The sequence below is a fragment of the Herpailurus yagouaroundi genome, unplaced genomic scaffold (genome assembly GCF_014898765.1).
Source record: "Herpailurus yagouaroundi ecotype Mexico unplaced genomic scaffold, PumYag 139, whole genome shotgun sequence".
In the NCBI taxonomy this organism is placed as follows: domain Eukaryota; kingdom Metazoa; phylum Chordata; class Mammalia; order Carnivora; family Felidae; genus Herpailurus; species Herpailurus yagouaroundi.
In genome coordinates, this window is record NW_024412394.1 from 73,065,060 (window position 1) to 73,085,499 (window position 20,440).

Genomic DNA, 20,440 nt, shown 5'->3' on the forward strand with positions numbered 1-20,440 from the left:
TTCAGAAATGTACCAGAGGGCATCTTACCAGCTCATTCTTGCTCTGTGCAAGTCTATAGACTTCTATCCCCAAAGCACAATGTTCAAAGATACCATGGTGATGTGTTGGGGCAGTTTGGCGAAATTCCAGATTATTTAGCAAGCCCTCCAAGTGTTCAATAATATGGGAAAAAAATGAGTTATTCAAAGAGTTCCAATATGAGCAAAGGGGAAAGCATCATAGTATTTTTTCTCTAGATATACCAATGACTTTTTCTGGAGGTATTTTTAAGGATCTTATATATGCTATATAAGCAGTACATTACAATGCACTAATTTCTTTACCCCCTAGAAATTCTAAATAAAGGATTTTTTTTTGCCTACTACAGTATGAAAGAAAGAAAGAAAGAAAGAAAGAAAGAAAGAAAGAAAAAGAAGAAACACATACACAACAGAGGAAGATGATGGAATACCTGAGAAAGATAAATCACAAGTGCTGTCACAGACAATAGGCAGAAATATTCTTCACCAGACTTGGATTCCCTAAAGTTTTCTCCTGCTAGATGTTCTGTGAAGTAGGAATTCATTGTCATCCTCTTCAGTTCCCCATTTTTAAGCCCTTGCTTTATGCCTGGCTGGTCAGCTGCACATAGGCTCCTCCATGAGAGTGTTAGGTTCCTCCCTTTAGCAGCCACACCTCTGAAAATTTGTTGCAGCCACATTTCCTCGGGTGAAGAGCGCTGGACTCTGAGGAACTCCCCAAATCAATATGAACAAGAACGGATGTTGCTAAATTTCAGGTTCTACAATTCACCACACCGCTGTCCCAGGGCGAATCTGAGATCTCTGTCACTTATAGATATAGAAAAAGACTGGAACATATTTAAGATCAAGCTACCTTCCAGACAATATTATTTTCTTCATTATTTATTATTAGCATCCATTCTATCACATCATTTATATTATACCTAATTCCTAAAGAATATTTAAAACATTTACATTGAAACACATTCATAACTTGACTATTAAAATATGAGGGGAAAGAAAACAAATAACATATGATTTCACTCATATGTGGAATTTAAGAAACAAAGCAGATGAACATAGGAGAAGGGAAGGAAAAATAAGATAGAAAGAGAGGGAGGCAAACCATAAGAGACTCTTAAATACAGAGAACAAACTGAGGGTTGCTGGACGGGGCCTGGGTGGGGAGATGGGCTAAATGGGTGATGGGCATTAAGGAGAGCACTTGTGATGAGTACTGGATGTTGTGTGTAAGTGATGAATCACTGCATTTTACTCCTTAGACTAATACTACACTACATGTTAACTAACTTGAATTTAAATAACATCTCGGAAGAAAAAAATATGGAAGGAAGAGAGACAGAGCCTCCAAAGTAAAGGTTCTTAAGGTTTTATGAAAATTTGATGAAAACTATAAATCTTCTCCTTAGAAAAATATAGATATGCACATTTGACAAGTGAGTTTTAAAAAATGCACACTCATCAAAAAAAATTTCTCAAAATTCCCGTTTGAAGGAACTAAATCGTTGTGCGCTAAGACTACAGGTTGCAAACTCACCTGCCTAGGAGACAGGCAGATCGCAGTGAAGTGGGCCGGGAGGAACATGTTAAGAAGCCAGGAAGCCTCAAGAGAACCAGACCAGAACCTCATCGATGCCAATAGGCTGTTCAGCAGCTACTCAGGTCCTGCCTTCTATTGCCAGGTGGCTACATGGCCCGTTGCTACTGCCAGACTTTCAGGCTTCTCCAGAGAACACCCAAGTCTAGATTGCTGTGTAAAATTTCTCAACGCCTGAGGTTTAGCCACTAAATTAAAATTGGTTTCAAACCCTGTGTCAAATTTCTCAACATCTAAATTTCATCAAAGAATTCAAACTTGTTTAAAATACTGGGCAGGACAGGGGTGCCTGGGTGGCTCAGTCGGTTAAGCGACCGACTTCGGCTCAGGTCATGATCTCGCGGTCCGTGAGCTCGAGCCCCGCGTCAGGCTGTGTGCTGACGGCTCAGAGCCTGGAGCCTGTTTCAGCTTCTGTGTCTCCCTCTCTCTCTGACCCTCCCCCGTTCATGCTCTGTCTCTCTCTGTCTCAAAAATAAATAAATGTTAAAAAAAATTTTTTTTAATACTGGGCAGGACAAAAAAGCAAACAAAATTTAAAAAAGCAACCACCACTGTGGCTGAATGGTGAGTGCCTGACGCCTATATATTCTGTTTTATTTGAAAAGAGATTGATATTGTTCTGACAATAAGTTCTCATTAGAAAAAGCCTGTATTTTCTCATAGAAAATTAAGAACCTAAAATGTTCTTGCCACTTCACCTTTATAGGAGGAAAACTTCAGGAATATTTGGAGAAATACTTGGCAAGGCCAAGACTTTCCTAAGGAAGCAGGTCCAGAGCTGTGAAAACTTGTATCATTAAAGTCACGGTTTTCCATAAAACAAAAAATTGTGTCCTAACAATTCCTGAGGGTAGTAGCTACAAATCAGTGACTTCAACCTTTAAAAGGTCTTAGTGTGGCTACTATAGCACATTTGTTCTTGAACAGGCTTCCTGCTGATTGGTCAACCAAGATCCACTAGCTGCAAAATGTTCCCTCAGATGACTCTGGGAATTGAACCGTGAAATGGAGTTACTCAGAATTGTCCTTGCAGGTGATGAAGAGCATCCGCATAAAATAGGCATTTTGTTTCTATCACTAAAGGCAGCACTAAGGATTTCAGCCTGCTTGGCTTGAGGTAAATTACTACTAAGTAAACCTAATATGACTGCATTTCTCAGAGAGTTTTCTGTCCCCCCGCCCCACCGCCTCCACCAAAGAGGTAGGTGCACTCGATGGCATAGATCAAACCATCTGCAGGTGCCTGGAGAATCAGCAAGAATAGAGCCTCAACCCTGCTCAAAGTTCATTGATATAGATAGATGCAAAGTAAAGACACTGTTAAAATCTCCCTAGTATTAACCGATGTATGTCTGCCCCCAAATGTTATTGTGCCACAAGGAAACAGTAAATCAGACGATAAACTTCTGTATCTCACAAAGGTCTCCCTGTCCAATTAGAATGGTCCCATGGTAGATGGGCATTGATCTGGCTGCAAAGCATTCAAACTCATTTTCCTGGCCCCTTGGGAAATTCTATAAGCTACTTATTGCCACATAATGTACCTGTTTTGTTTAAACCGCTTACAGCCAATTCCTTTCCAACAACTTTGAACTCTAACTGATAAAATACCTGAGCTTCAACGGAAAGGACTTTTCTTATGTTTTACAAGTTGGGAATGTTGCACTCCAGGCACATGGGCTCCCAGCCTCTCTAGCGTCCCTCCCCGAAGATTGGCATGAAAACAGCAAAGCCACCAAACCAGAAAGGAATCTGTAGTTCCATCAGTAACCAGTTTGTTTGACTAATTGCCATTGACTGGTAAGCCCAGATCGATGCTTTGGCTCTCAGGAAGAGCTGAAAAATTTTGCACAATTCTTGTTGAGGGGAGGGGTAGCACAACAATGACAGCATTGAATTTCTTGCTGGCTAAGCAAGAGAGGAGCTCGGAGATAAGCTTGAATTGATACTTTTTCAAAATAAAAAATATTATTTATTGCACTCTTGAGTTTACTGAAGAAAGTTCATATCCATAATAACAATGGTAATAATTATAATTATAACATATTTAACAGCATTGATATATAGCACATTTTGACTTATGTAGCACTTTCATTTATATGATCCAGACTGCAATCAGCCCATGTTAGTATCAGCATTTCTCCAAAACACACAGCACTTCTCATCTGTGTTTACTAGATTATCGACAACCATAAAGTAGGATGATCAAAGAGAAATTTAAATTAAGAAAATGGAAGAAACAGCCATTGAGCATCAAGTGAAAGTGGAAATGAGCTAAGAGATCTTACTAAAGAAGAATATAAAAAATCAAATATATTTCCAAAACATATGATTCTTGCCATATTAAGAACTAAGGAATAGTTTCCACTTGTTATCTTAGACGAAAAATTTACAGCGTCCTAGTATGAATATTATTCTCTCAGAGGAACATACTGTTGTGCAAATCTTGTCTGTATTAATGCAGTAAGCCCAATGCTCCTTGGTATTCTGACATAATAGTAAAATTAGCCTCCTCAGATATAAACCCAGGTTCTTACATTAACCTAGAGGCATCTGGATGAGACAGGAAAACTATTTTAGGAAATGAATGATGCAGTTTTCTATTGAATCTCAGTGATTTGGCTCAGTCCAATACAAACAAAAATGAGTTTACCTCATAGAACGCACCACTGAGATTGGCAAATGTGTCGTTTCAAATAACATTTTGAAATTAATTAAAATATGCATTTTGATAAAGGAATTTTGTTTATTCAGCAAATGTTTACTAAGGTCTTACAATTTGGCAGGCACTATTCTTATACACACACACACACACACACACACACACCATGTGATGATGAATTCTATAAGAAAAGTAAAACAGGTAAAGAACTTGATAGAAACTGTTGTGAGGAGTTCTATATGAGGTAGTGTATAGATGATCAAGGAAGGCCTCTCTGTCCTCATAGATGAGAGATTTGATCAGGGATCCAAATGAAGTGAAGGCATAAATCATAAAGATATGTCAGAGGAAACGAGGTAAGCGGCAAATATGAAATGCAAAAGCCTTGAGGCCAAGAATGTCCATGTGATGGCAGCGCATCCTGAAGGCCAGTGTGCAGGAAGCACGATGGTCAACATAAAGATAGAAGGTACAATATGAAATCACTGATGCAGCAGAAACCAAACCACCTAGGTTGTGGTATGGCCTTGAACTTCACACACACACACACACACACACACACACACACACACACAAATGAGAAGCCTTTGGGAGGATCTTCAACTGAGTAAATGGTATGATTTTTATATTAAAGCGTCAACCAGGCAACGGAGAGGATAAAAGTTTGCGGGAGGCAAAAGTGAAGCAAGCAGGTCAGTCAGAAGCTCTTGCAGTAATTAAAGAAATAAATGATAGGGGCGCCTGGGTGGCTCAGTCGGTTAAGCGTCTGACTTTGGCTCAGGTCATGATCTCTCGGTTCATGAGTTCAAGCCCCATGTCAGGTTCTGTGCTGACAGCTCAGAGCCTGGAGCCTGTTTCAGATTCTGTGTCTCCCTCTCTCTCTGACCCTCCCCCGTTCATGCTCTGTCTCTCTCTGTCTCAAAAATAAATAAACGTTAAAAAATTAAAAAAAAAAAAAGAAAGAAATGATAATTGCATGGAAGAGTGTGGTGGTAGAAGTGGAGCCTAAGGATAGATTGCAAAGACAGAACAATTTCCTCTTAGACTGGACGTGAGTGTGGAAAAGAGAAAGGAGGCAATCATGGCTCCAAGTTTTTGGCCTGAGCACCTGTGAGCGGGCTGGAGTTGCTACTTTCTGAGTCAGAGCACACTATAGTAGGATCAGTGGCAGAAACAAAATTCATGTTGGACATTTTAAGTTTGAAATGAGTGTTAAATGACCAAGAGTGATGTCAGAGGGTAATTTTATGCATGAGTCTAACATTCAGTAGTGAGGTTAAGGCCTGAGCTACCACTCTGAAAACCATGGTATTTACGTGGCACTCGAAACCAGGCCTAGATGAGGACCCCGAAGCTACACATGTTGATAGAATATGAAAGAGGACTCAAAGCCTTGTTGCAGTGTCCAGAGTTTACAAAGATAGGAGGATTCAAAATATGTATCATTGTAACCCTGGAAAAGGAAAACAAGGCAATAGAACAGAATTAATGTTTAAAACTACATTTTAGGTGGGCCTAGTTGGCTCTGTCACTCAAATGTCCAACTTCGGCTCAGGTCATGATCTCGGGGTTTGTGAGTTTGAGCCCTGTGTCAGGCTCTGTGCTGACACCTCACAGCCTGGAACCTGCTTTAAGTTCTCTCTCTCCCTCTCTCTCTGTTCCTCCCCCACTCACTCTCTGTCTCTCTTTCAAAAATAAATTAGCATAAAAAGATTTTAAAAAAATTAAAACTACATTTCTAGAAAAGTTTCTGGACATAAAAAATTACCTGTATATATATTACATACAATATACTATCTACTTGGGAAAATCGACCAAGAATGGTCAATTCTGAGACATATTATATTAAGCCTCTTAGACGTCAAAGATGAAGAAAAAATCCTCTGGTTCTACAGGAAGAAAACAGCAATTGCAAAAGGAAGTTAGGCTGGCATCAGACTTCTTTGTAACAATGAACAAAAGAAGACAAAAGCAAAACAAAATTTTAAGAAACTTGAGGGGTGCCTGGGTGGCGCAGTCAGTTAAGCGACCGACTTCAGCTAGGTCACGATCTCGCGGTCCGTGAGTTCGAGCCCCGCGTCGGGCTCTGGGCTGATGGCTCAGAGCCTGGAGCCTGTTTCCGATTCTGTGTCTCCCTCTCTCTCTGCCCCTCCCCCGTTCATGCTCTGTCTCTCTCTGTCCCAAAAATAAACGTTGAAAAAAAATTTTTTTTAAATAAAAATAAAAGTAAAAAAAATAAAAAATAAAGAAACTTGAGAAAAGAAGATATGAGGAGATGGAGAATAAACAAAAAGAAAACAGAGCACATAGAGAAAAAATATAGTATATAGTAAATATAAAAGGATATGAGTAAATATAATGAAATAATTTTTTAAATATCACCAAAGTTAATTGTTATGATAAATGTAAATGGGCTCAACCCAGCCACGCAGTGAAAAAAAATTACAGATTAACTAAAAAAGCAAATTTCAACTCTATACTCTATACAAGAGAAATATCTAAAAGGACTATTCCAGAAAAGTTAAAAAAAAAACAAACTAGGGAAACAAATAGAAAATGTAATTTAAACAATGCAATTTACAGTATCGTCAGAAAAATTTAAGTAACAAAGAATGTGTATATAGAATGTTAAAAAGTTATAAGAATTCACACAGAAGTGAAAGTTAGAAAGTCAAAGCAAACTTGAAGAAGCACAAAACCACATGGTATGAACATGTAGTAAGTTATACCAGTTACTATTGTACAGTGTGGCACAATGATAAGTAAGCAGACGAATGAAACAGAGTAGAATCCGGAAGCATAAGTGCACAGATAATGTCCACTTTATTTAAAAGAGAATAAAAATCTTACTGGACCTAATTGTATATCCATAAGTGTATATTCAAAATACATCTATATCGTGATCTTCTACCTACCATCATACCAAAAAAAAGTTATTTCCAGATGAGTCACAGAAATAAGTGTGAATGGTAAAACAATCAAGTTTCAAAATGGAAACGTCTACATGGTCTTAAATGTAGGCAAATTTTCTTAAACAGAACACAATTACTAGTCATTAAAAAAAATGATAAAGTGATCTATATTGAAATTAAGAAGCTTGCTCATCAAAAGACACTATTAAGAGAGTAAAAACAACCAAGAAAGTGAAAGATGTTTACACTATACATAATCAACAAAGAATTTGTGTTCTGAATATATGAAAAACACCTATGAATCAATAAGAGACAGATAATTCAATAGAAAAATAAAGGGGGAAAGACATCGAACCTTTCACAAAGGAGGAAAATAAGCACTTCACTGAAGAGGCAAAATAAAAATATATAAAAACTATAATGTGATACTGTTTTAATGCTCACAGTGAGAAATAAATGTTGTTGAAGGATATGGAGCCATAAGAGGAGAAGCTAAGACAACAGAGTCAAAGGATTACCCTAGGCCTGCCTGGTCCCTTGAATGCAGCTAGATAAATATCAAATCATTCTGAATATCTAAGAAAGCAATGTGAAGACTGACAGAACAAACTGCACAGCTAGAGGGAGAGAAGAGACCACATCATGGAAGTAAGAGGTGCAGAGATGCAATTTGAGGGAGAAGTGGATGGCAGGTGCCATGGAAGGGAGCAAGCCCTTGTCTTGGAGAGAGGAGAGTGAGGAGCACACAGGAGATGGCACAAGGAAGATTTCCTTAAAGCCATTGACCAGGAAAATGACAGGAGCTGATTTTCATGAGTTTTCACAACCACCGGGCTCAAGGACCAGAGTTTTAGAGGTCCACAGCATGGCAGATGTGGAATCCAGCTGGCGCTGCAGTGCTCCTGTGCAGAAGGAGGGCAGATAGCCTGGGGGAGGGACTGAGTGATCTGAAGATCCCTTGGGATGCACCAGGAGAGATGATTCCCCCTTCTTGTAGTGCATCTGAGAGAGGTGGCTTTACCTCTCTGGGGACAAAGGAGCAAATGTTTCCATTTCTCTTCCTTACCTCTCAGCATAAACTAACTTCAGTAAGCATCATAGAGCCAACAGTGGTGGCAAAAACCTATTACACCAAGCCACTTCCCCCACCCACGCTCTTTAGGTGCTGCTTTTCTTGGGCAAGTGTGCCTGTGAAACACTTCCTCAGCACAAACACCCTCCCCCCGCATGCACCACATCTACAGATCATAGAGGTCTGCAAACCTTCAGCTCTAATGGAAATAGTATCAGGTCCCTTTTAACAAGCACACCGGAGTACATCTAGTTACAAATCACCCACAATTTGGCCAAGGTCCAAACACTCCCCACTGCAGGCAAGGCAAAACTCAGTCTGCAGGTCAGACTGACCTGAGGAAAAGAGTAGCCAAAACCCAGCAGCAGAGGGCACACAGCATACACTAGAGACACTTCCTGAAGTGCCAGGCCCTGGACAGTATATAACCTCTCCTTTATAAAGCCAATACTCTCAGGAGCATAAAACATAACAGGCTTTCCTAACACAGAGAAGAAGACAAAGACCTAGACAAAATGCCAAGATGGAGGAATTCATCTCAAAAGAAAAAACAAGAAAAGGTCATGGCCAGGGATCTACTCAAAACAGATATAAGTAATAGGCTTGATCTAGAATTTAAAGCAACAATCTTAAGGATACTAGCTGGGCTTGAGAAAATCATAGAAGGCCCCAAGGGGTCCCTTACTGACGGGATAAAAGACCTAAAAACTAGTCAGGCTGAAATAAAAAATGCTATAACCAAGATGCAAAACCAACTGGTTGTAATGACCCCAAGAGGAAGAGGAACAAATAAGTGATATAGAAAATAAAATTACAGAAAGTAATGAAGCTGCAAAGAAGAGGGAAAGAAAAACTACAGGATCACAAATGTAGACAAGGAACTCAGTGACTCCATAAAGCATAATAAGATTGCTATCTTAGAAGTCCCAGAAGAAGAGAGGGAAGAGGGGGCAGGAGGTTCTTTTGAGGAAATTATAGCTGAAAATTTCCCTAATCTGGAGAAGGAAATGGACATCAAAATCCCAGAGGCACAGAGAACTATCAAAATCAACAGAAGCATGCCAACACCAAGATACATCCAAGTTACATTGCCAAAAATAAAGCTAAAGAAAATTTCCCTAAAGCAGCAAGGGAAACTAAATCTCTAACTTACAAGAGAAGACAAATAGATTAGCAGCGTGTCTCTCCACAGAAACTTGGCAGGCCAGAGCAAAATGGCATGATATATTCAATGTGCTGAATGGGAAAAATATGCAGCCAGTAACATTTTATCCATAAAGCTGTCATTTAGAATAGAAGGAGAAATAAAGAGTTTCTTGGTCAAACAAAAACTAAAGGAGTTTATGACCACTAAATGAGCCCTGCAAAAAATATTAAAGAGAACTCTTTGAGTGAGAGAGAAAGATCAAAAGTGACAAAGACTAGAAAGGAACAGAGGAAATTTCCAGAAATAACAGGTAATAAAAATTGCACTAAATTCATATCTATCAATAATCACTCTGAATGTAAATGGACTCAATGCTCCAATCAAAAGATACAGGGTATCAGAGTAGATTAAAAAAAAAATTATATGCTGTCAACAAGGGACTCATTTCAGACCCAAAGACACCTGCAGAATGAAAGTGAAGTATGGAGAACCACTAATCATGTTAATGTATGTCAAAAGAAAGCCAAAATAGTCATACCTACATCAGACAAACTAGATTTTAAACCAAAGACTATAACAAGACATGAAGAAGTACACTATATCATAATAAAGGAGTCTATTCAACAAGAAAATCTAACAATTATAAATATTTATGACCCCAACTTGAAAACTCAAATATATAAAACAATTAATAACAAACATAAACTCATTGACAATAATACAATAATAGTAGGGGACTTTGACATTCCATTTATAGCAATGGACAGATCATCTGAGCAGAAAATCAACAAGGAAATAATGGCTTTGAATTACACAATGGATCAGATGGACTTAACATATATTCATAACATTTAATCTAAAAGTGAGAGAATACACATTCTTTTCAAGTGCAAATGAGTATTCCCCAGAATAGATCACATAGCCAGCCACAAATCAGGCCTCAACAAAAACAAAAAGATTGAGATCATACCATGCATATTTTCCAAGTACACTATGAAACTTGAAGTCAACCACAAGAAAAAAAAATTGGAAAGACCAAAAATATATGGAGGGTAAAGAGCATCCTACTAAAGAATGAATGCATTAACCAGGAAACTAAAGAAGAAATTTAAAAATACATGGACGTGAATGATAATAAAAACACAACAGTCCAAACCTTTGGGATGCAGCAAATGCAGTCATAAGAGGGAAGTATATAGCAATACAGGCCTACCTCCAGAAGCAAAAAATTTCAAATACCCAACCCAAACTTACACCTAAAGGAACTAGAAAAAGAACAGCAAATAAATCCCAAGATTCATCTGAAGAAAAGAGAAAGAACCCAAATAAATAAAATCAAGAATGAAAGAGGAGAGATCACATCCAACAACACAAAAATAACAAGAGAATATTATGAAAAATTATATGCCAACAAATCAGGAAATCTGGAAGAAATGGATAAATTCTTAGAAACATATAAACTACCAAAACTGAAACAGGAAGAAATAGAAAACTTAAACAGACCCATAACCAACAAAGAAATTGAATTCGTAATAAAAATTTCCCAGCAAACAAAAGTTCAGGGCCAGATGGCTTCACAGTGGGAATGTTACCAAATATTTAAATAGCTAATTGTGCCCCCCCCAAGAAAGAGAGAGAGAGAGAGAGAGAGAGAGAGGAGAAAGAAAAGAAAGAAAAGAAAAGAAAAGCTCTCAAACTCATTCTACAAGGCCATCATTACCTTGACTCCAAAACCAGACAAAGATCCCACTAAAAAGGATTACAAGCCAATATCCCTAATGAAACAGAGATGCAAAAATTCTCAGCAAAATACTAGTAAATCAAATCCAACAGTACATATAAAGAATCACTCACCACGATCAAGTGGGATTTATTCCTGGGCTGCATGGGTGGTTCAGTATTTGCAAATCAATCAGTGTGATACACCACATTAATAAAAGACAGGATAAAAACCATATGATCCTCTCAATAGATGCAGAAAAAAAGCATTTGACAAAGTATAGCATCCATTCTTGGTAAAAACCCTCAACAAAGTAGGGATATTGGGAACATCCCTCAACATCATAAAAGCCATACATGAAACACCACAGCTAATACCATCATCATTGGGGAAAAACAGAGAGCTTTTCCTCTATGGTCAGGAACAAGACAGGGATGTCCACTCTCACCGCTATAACATACTACTGGAAGTCACTGCCACAGAAATCAGACAACACAAATAAATAAAAGGCATCCAAATTGGCAAGGAACAAGTCAAACTTTCACTACTCACAGATGACACGTTACTCTACATAGAAAACCCAAAAGACACCACCCAAAAATTGTTAGAACTGATACACAAATTCACTTACATTGCAGGATACAAAACCAACATACAGCAATCAGCTGCATTTTTAATGCCAATAATGAAGCAGCAGAAAGAGAAGTCAAGGAATTGGTCCTATTTACAATTGCGCCAAAGACAATAAAAAACTTAGAAATAAACCTAACCAAAGTGGTAAAAGATCTGTACCCTGAAAACTATAGAACACTTATGAAAGAACTTGATGAGGACACAAAGAAATGGCAAAACATTCCTTGCTCAGGGATTGGAAGAACAAATATTGTTAAAACGTCTATATTACCCAAAGCGATCTACACTTTCAATGCAATCCCAACCAAAATAACACCATTCTTTACAGAATTCTTTACAGAGCTAGAACAACCTTAAAATTTGAGAAGAATCACAAAAGACCCCAAATAGCCAAATCAATCTTGAAAAAGAAAAGCAAACCTGGAGGCATCATAATTCTGGACTTGAAGCTGTATTACAAAACTGTAATTATCAAGACAGTATGGTACTGCAACAAAATCAAACACATAGATCAATGGAACAGAATAGAAAACCCAGAAACGGATTCACAACTATGTGGACACCTAATCTTCAACAAAGCCAGGAGGAATATCTGATAGAAAAAGACAGTCTCTTCACCAAATAATGTTGGGAAAACTGGACAGCTACATACAAAATAATGAAATTGGAACATTATATATGTGTATAACATATAAATCTCTATTATGTGATACTAAATGGAATATTGTTCAACCATGAAAAAGAATGAAATCTTGCCATTTGCAACAAGGTACATGTAGCTGAGGTGTATGATACTAAGTGAAATAAGTCAGAGAAAGACAAATACCATATGATTTCACTCATATGTGGAGTTTAAGAAACAAAACAGATGAAAATGGGGGGAAAAAGAGATAGGCAAACCATAAAATAGACTCAAGTATAGAGAACAAATTGAGGATTGCTGGAGGGGAGGTTGGTGGAGGGATGGGTTAAATGGGTGATGGTTATTAAGGAAGGCATTTGTGATGAGCACTGAGTGTTGCATGTGATGAATCACGTAAGTCTACCACTGAGACTAATATTACACTATATGTTAACTAACTGGAATTTAAATATGAACTTAAAAAAAAAGAATGTGGAGCTCTCTAATATATTTCTAGTAAGTATAAATTGGTACACCTTCCATGGAAAACTTTTAGCTGGTATCCACTAAATCTAAGCATACACTTGTCCTTATGACCAGACATTTTATTCTTACATATATAAAAAATGCACACTTTTTTATTCTTACATTTATAAAAAAATACACACTCTTTTAATCTTACGTATAAAAAAATACACACACATTGACACATAAACATGTATCAAATTTTACATCTCCAAAGTAGAGAATATTCTTTCTTTTCAAGTGGACATAGAACATGACAATTGACCATATATATTAAGTAACAAAAGAAAAATGTCAATGATTACCATAAGGTAAGTATAATACAAAAAGTATTCTCCAATTACAGTGGAATATAACTAGAAGTTCAAAATAAAGCTAGAAATTCTTATCATGGGACATTGAAAAACTGATTGTTAAGTAACTCTTAGGTAAATAAAATGAAGAAATCATCCTTGAAGAAATAGCAGATTCCATGTCAAGGCCAGAGAGAAAGCGAAAGGATATCTTATGCCAGGAAAAGATTGAGGATATGTCAAAAAGACATCAAAGGCAGCTTAAAGGAACTCCAGTGGCAAATATGAAATATTTTCAACATTAAAAAAGTAATAATATGGGACGCCTGGGTGGCTCGGTCGGTTGAGCGGCCGACTTCAGCTCAGGTCATGATCTCGCGGTCTGTGAGTTCTTGCCCCGCGTGGGGCTCTGTGCTGACCGCTCAGAGCCTGGAGCCTGTTTCCGATTCTGTGTCTCCCTCTCTCTCTGCCCACCCCCTTTCATGCTCTGGCTCTCTCTGTCTCAGCAATAAATAAATGTTAAAAAAAAAATTAAAAAAAAAAAAGTAATAATAGTAAAGTGTTACAACTTACCGAATCTGAAAATGCAAAAAATTATAGTGATATTCAAAAAAAGGGGAGGGGAAGAATATCTAATAGAGCAATGCCAATTAATAAGTGTAAAAGAAGCAGTGAATTTGAAAATTACCTTTTTTAATCCATCAGTGTAATAATTGAGTGAGTAAAAGTTCACCAATGTATACTAAACTCATCAGATGAAAGATATTGGCGAACAGGATATTTACACATTCTCAGAGTATCACTCCACCCAAATACTTATTAATTATAAAGGGAAAAAAGCTTTTTCTATGATGGAGGCACCCGGTGGACTCATCTTAATCCAGAGATTTTAACAACGGGCGTTATGGGTCTTTTGATTCAATGCAATAAGAATACATACCACCTCTCTAATATTATTGTTTAACCTGAATCTAATCATTAGGAAACAATCAAGGAAAACCAGATTAAGAAATTTTTTACAGAACAATTTATTTGAAATCGTAATGAAAACCAAATAAGGTGAAAAAACTCTTTTAGAAAAAAAACAGAGTAGAGGTGCCTGAGTGGCCAAGTCGGTTAAGTGTCCTACTTCGGCTCAGGTCATGATTTCCTGGTTCGTGCGTTCAAACTCTGCGTCAGGCTCTAATGTCAGTGCAGAGCCTGCCTCAGATCTTCTGTCTCCCTCTCTCCCTGCTCCTTCCCCACTTGTGCTCACTCTTTCGTTCTCTCAAAAATAAATAAACATTAAATATAAAGAAAAAGCAGACTAAAGAAACTTAAAAGCCAAAACCAAAGAAACTATTTTTAATTGGACTCCAAACTTAAAAACAAAAAGTTTTAAAGCACATTATGGGAATAATTGCAGCAATTTAAGTATTTGCTGTATAATAGAAAATGCCGTATCATTGTCTAAGTTTTCCATGTGATAGGGTTATTATGTTTACGTTAAAAAATATTCTTGTTCTTGGGGCACCTGGGTGGCTCAGTTGGTTAAGAGTCCAACTTCAGCCCAGGTCATGATCTCACAGTTCATGGGTTCGAGCCCTGCATTGAGCTCTCTGCTGACGGCTCAGAGCCTGGAGCCTGCTTCGGATTCCTTGTCTCCCTCTCTCTCTGCCCCTTTCCTGCTCATGCTCTGTCTCTCAAAAATAAATAAATGTTAAAAAATATATATTCCTGTTCTTAAGAGACTTATGATGAAATACTTTATGAAAAGTGAGAGAGAAGCACTTTGGGAAAAAAAGGCTGAAATTGTGTCATTCCAAATGACTATCACATACCAAAAAATTCTGTAGTAAAAATTAAAATGATCTAGTGGCTTAAGAGAATGGAAGGGAAAAAGGAAGAGAAATTCGGTGGATGTGCCAGACAGCACCAAACAACCTGGCTGGTGGCCTTCAGTCGGTCGTGAGCTAGTGTAAATGGTTCTATGTTTTCCTTCAGCCACATTTAAGGCTAAAGTGCAGGAATAGGGTGAGCGGTTCAGTTTTCCTCAACCCGGGCCAGGGTTTCACCCAGTGGGTTTTGTCATGGAGAGGTCCGCAAATGCATTATGTTTATGAAAAGAAAGTATGATGGAAGAGACCCCTGAACTGAAGGGGTAGAGGGCTATGGCTCTAGAGTTGTGTTCCTCAGCATAACACCCTGCTGGGTCTCTCTTCCAGACCAAGGAGTCTGCCTCTGAACCGCCCTACATCCCGGGAATCCTATGTTCCAAACGTCTCTCCAATCTAGATGTCTTCTCCATAGATGCTATTTATCTCCTTTCTTCTTATCTTTCATCTTATTCTTCATTTTGCCCCCAGAATGATTCCTCAAAAGCCCAAATATGATCACATTACCCCTGCAGTGTCGGGGCCAAGGTCATACTTCTTCACATAGACCAAGGAGGCTTGACCCAGGATCCCCAAACATACCTATTCTATCAACCAAAGCTGCTTACAGTCTCTGCCACCACATTTCTGTGCCCTTGTACATGCTGCTCTGGAAGCTACAGCTGACAGTCATGTCTGCCTGCTTATGGCCTATTGCATACCTGCTCATCATTCCAGACTCAGCTTAGATCCTAGCTCCTCCATGATTTTCAAGCGTGACTCCTCTGTGTCTCACCACTCAGCGATCTACACTGAGTCCTCACTCAACGATCTACACTGGTAACCACCCTGTCCCTTGACCTCCTATAGAATCTGTGAATTTCTCTAAATTTTTGGCTTTGCTTTGTTTTTACTTTGTTATATCTTTTTTAAGGGCTTCAACATCAGACAAAGCTGAATTTAGACTCTGACTCTGACATTTATTATCTCTGCAACTACGAGCATATTCCTTAACCTCTAATTTCCTCAGTTTCTTTATCAGTTAAAAGAAAGATAAGAGCACATATTGCCTTGGTCCCTCCCTCTCAGCACCCCCATTTCTGGAATTTCTTTCCATCCGACAACAGAGCTAAACAGCACGAAAAGAAAAGATACCCCCAAACCATTTTTATGATGAAGCAGAGTCTATCTGAAGAGAACTCTTTAATTAAGGTATGTATTTCAGTAACTATAACTAATACTGCGAATATCACCACTATAAAACCATTAACTAACTGAAAAAAAATTTTAATGAAGAAATAACAGCAAAAACTGTAATTATGCCCCTTTGAGGACACTGAAATTTTTCAAAAAGTATACCATATATAAAATACCAACATGTAAAAGAGGTTGGGTGAGGGGTTCAGCACACAAGAAAATTTTACAATCACTCCTTGAGAGTTTCTGTGTGTTGTATTGGGATGTATGTGGGACGGGCAGATGGTGGTTAAAAAAAAGAGAGAGAGAGAGTCTTGATTCTGTATTGTGTTACCTACTGTCATCAATGACAGCAAATGGATCTCAGCTCCAAATCTGCAGTCATAGACTCAGAGCGGTTAGCCCCAGTGATTACCTAGGGTAATGTTGTGTGCTGCGTTTCCCTTGCTTTTAGTGGCAAAGCCTTTTATTTCACTCTGGTAGCACTAATTAATTATGCATTACGATTGCCAAGTAAGAGAAAGATTTCACCCTAAATTTACAGAGACATAAAAAAAGGTTAAGTAACCTTATCAAGGTCACACAGCAGGCAATCCACAGAGTGAGGCATAAGCCCTTTGAATATTCACCAGTGAAATATTTAATATTAAAAACAAGTTTTCCCAAAGTACCGTCAAATGTAATGAACACTGCATTTTTAGTATAGAATGAAAAATGAGAATGCTCTGAGGGAAAACAGTGAAATGACTCACTGTTGGTTCTAGTTGAAAGAAAAACACTCATTACAAATGTCCCTGTGTTGCAATCCACTTTCTAAAGAAATTTTGAAAACCTTTTACAATTTGTAAGGTTAAGACATCCCACGCTATTGTAAAATGGTCTATAGTCAAAAATGCCCTTAGCTATATTTAAGAGTCAAAAGATCTGGGTTTGAGTTCTGACTTCAATTACCACCTGTGTGACCTTGGACAATCACTTGTGCTCTCAGAACATCAACTCCATTATCTACAAAAATGAGAATAAGACAATAACTACCAGGGCTATCACAAGGGTTAAAGGGGATAACGGAAGTGAAATTGTGCAGATTGCAAATGGCTATACAAATAAAAGGTATTATTATAGGAAAAGAACACAAAGGGTTTTTCTCAGTTAGAAAATGATAAATGTGTAACTGCAGCTTGGAATGTCACTTTGGTTTTAAGCAGAAAAAGCCCTGCCAAGTGGAAATGGAGATGTGAAGTCAGGAGTATTTGGCTACTTTCAACTGCATTGGAACAGCATGCCCTTTTGGGTCTGAACAAATCTGTCCCTCACTCGTTGTGAGCCAGCCTAAAATAATAAATCCTGAGGGATGTGCTGAACTCATTTGGCCAAGGTTTTCAGCTTGGGGCTAAAAATCTTGTGGAGCAAGCACTCTGGCCTCACAAAACCACCGTGGAGTCATTAGTGTCCGTATTGAGCAGATCAGGCTCTGATTCAGGTTTTATCACAAGCAATACCTTTGATATATTTTTCATGTTCACTACATTAAACATTAATATGTGAATGTCACAATAAAGAGTGCGGTTTTTCATTAAATAAATAAATAGGCACCAAACTTGAGCCAGAAAAGAACCATTTTAAATCAGATTTCATACAGCCGTGAAAATAAACCAGTGTTGTCATCACACATAAGAACTGTAGAAATGACTTATAGGGAGAAGGTAAAAAGGTCAGACAGAGGGGATAAAATCCTTGACATGCCAGGTAAAGAAAATCATTTCTGCTTTTTCCCTTCTGAAGCCCATAATGCTAATCAACACAGATACAAAAAGAAGGTTCAACTAAAACCTGCAAGTGAGTCACATCTAGAAAGATAGCATAATCCATGTAATACCCTCCGAGATTTCCCAGTGAACATGGTATTATCATTTTTGCCTTCCAACAGTTTCAAAGATTACATTAAAATTAAAAGCAGGGACATCAATGTAGCACATGTTCCAAAATTTCTTCAGACAGTTTTCTAAATGTACTGTCTTTAGAAATAGCCCACCATTCCCGTGTAGTAGAACTAAAATTTATTAAATGATTAAATTTATTAAATAACTCCATTTTAAAAATGCTATTAAGCCACAGTAACTTTATTTGTTTGTTTGTTTGTTTGTTTGTTTGTTTTGAGAGAGAGAGAGCTCATGCACGCCAGCAGGGGAGGGGCAGGAAGAGTGGGAGACAGAATCCCAAGCATGTTTCAATGCAGAGCCCCACAACAGCTCAAACTCAGGACTCAACCGTGAAATCATGACCTGAGCTGAAATCAAGCATTGGCTGCTTAACTGACCATGCCACCCCAGCACCCGTCAGCCAGAATAATTTTTAATTGTTTCAAAAGAAGGACTTACAAAAGTGTTTGGGTATTTTTTTATTGTTGGTCTTTTTCTTTTGGTCAGATAATATAATCTGTTTTATTAAACTGCCAAGTTCAGAATTGAACAGAGCTTATTCCTATTGCTACTATTGCTATGATGGCTCAACTGAAACTACAGTTCAGTGGATTCCCTGCACAGTAAGCATATGACTTTTGATTCCCCCAAAAGTTAACCACTAAGAGCCTATTGTTGACTGGAAGCCTTACCAATAACAGTTGATTAACATATATTTTATATATGTATTATATATTGCATTCTTATAATAAAGTAAGCTTGAGAAAAGAAAATGTTATTTAAAAAATCATAAAGAAGAGAAAATATATTTATAGTACATACCATAAAAAAAAAAAATCTACATATAGGTGGGCCCATGCAGTTCAAACCCATGTTGTTCAAGGGCTTAAGGCAAAAGGGACAATTTTGCCATTTCCAGGGTAATTGGGCAACTGCTTTTCCACTATGAGTGGAGCTTAAATTGCTGAAAAGTGTATATATATATATGTGTATATATATATATATATATATATATATACACATATATATATGTGTGTATATATATGTATACATATGTATATACATATATATGTGTATATATATGTATACACATGTATATACATATATATGTGTATATATACACATGTATATACATATATATGTGTGTATATGTATATATGTATACACACACACATATATATGACATATACACATATTATATATGTATATGACATATACATATACATATCTATATCTCTCTATATACAGAGAAAGAGAGAAAGAGGGAAGGAGTTGGAGGGAGAAGGTGGTAGAAAGTCTATATGTGTGTGTCCTGCTAAAAAAACAAAAAACAAAAAACAGATGTTGCCCACAGTTCTCTCATAATGCCTATATCAGTTAAGACCCAAAGTTGGGAAAAATTGGAAATAGTTTTCAAAAGAAAATTGGATGGGTTGGAAGTGGGGGAGGGAGTAGAGGGAGAAATAGTTGAGAAGTTGGAAAAGAAGCCTTTGTTCCTGGGAAAACTTTCTTCCTGAGTTCAAAATATAGAAAGAGCCATTCTGGGAAAATGATCATAAATTCTGTTTGCAAGGGGATAAAAGCTGCCTCTGATTCAGCCAGATGGAGACATAAAGTCAGTATTGGGAACTACAAATCTGGAGTCAGAGAGGAATCTAAGGCAGAGCTTCTGAAACTTTAATGTGCATAGAAATCATTAAGGGATCTTGTTAAAATGCAGATTCTGATTCAGCAGATCTGTGGTGGGAGCAAGATTTCCTCATCTCTTACTAGTTCCCAGGCGATGCAAGTATCACTGGTCTAGGGATGAAAATTGGAACAGCAAGCCTCACACTAAACAGGAGTAAACTGTTCAAATAGGGTTCCTCATGTTTGAGGGAGTGAGCCTAGGATATGGACAAGCCAGAGTGGTCTTTAAACTGACAGAGAAATCAGATGGCACCAATTTAATACAGTATCGTTCCATTTTGTTTCATAGCTTTTACCTTCTAGATGGTGAGTCAACAAGCGATACGTAAGTTCAATTGCAAACAAAAACTTTCCATTTAACATGACCACATTCAAGACAAACTTAGGATACAATTTGGTGAATGCTATAATCTCGGAACTTGCAGTGCCGAATCAGAGGACATGGTGATGAACATGTTCACAGATTTCCCTAAAGGAAACTTGGTTTCCAGTCCCACTTGTGGAGCCAGCTTACTGTGGGACTGCGTGAGCCTTCCACTTCTCATCCATTAACTGAAGAATTTAATCTAGCAGAT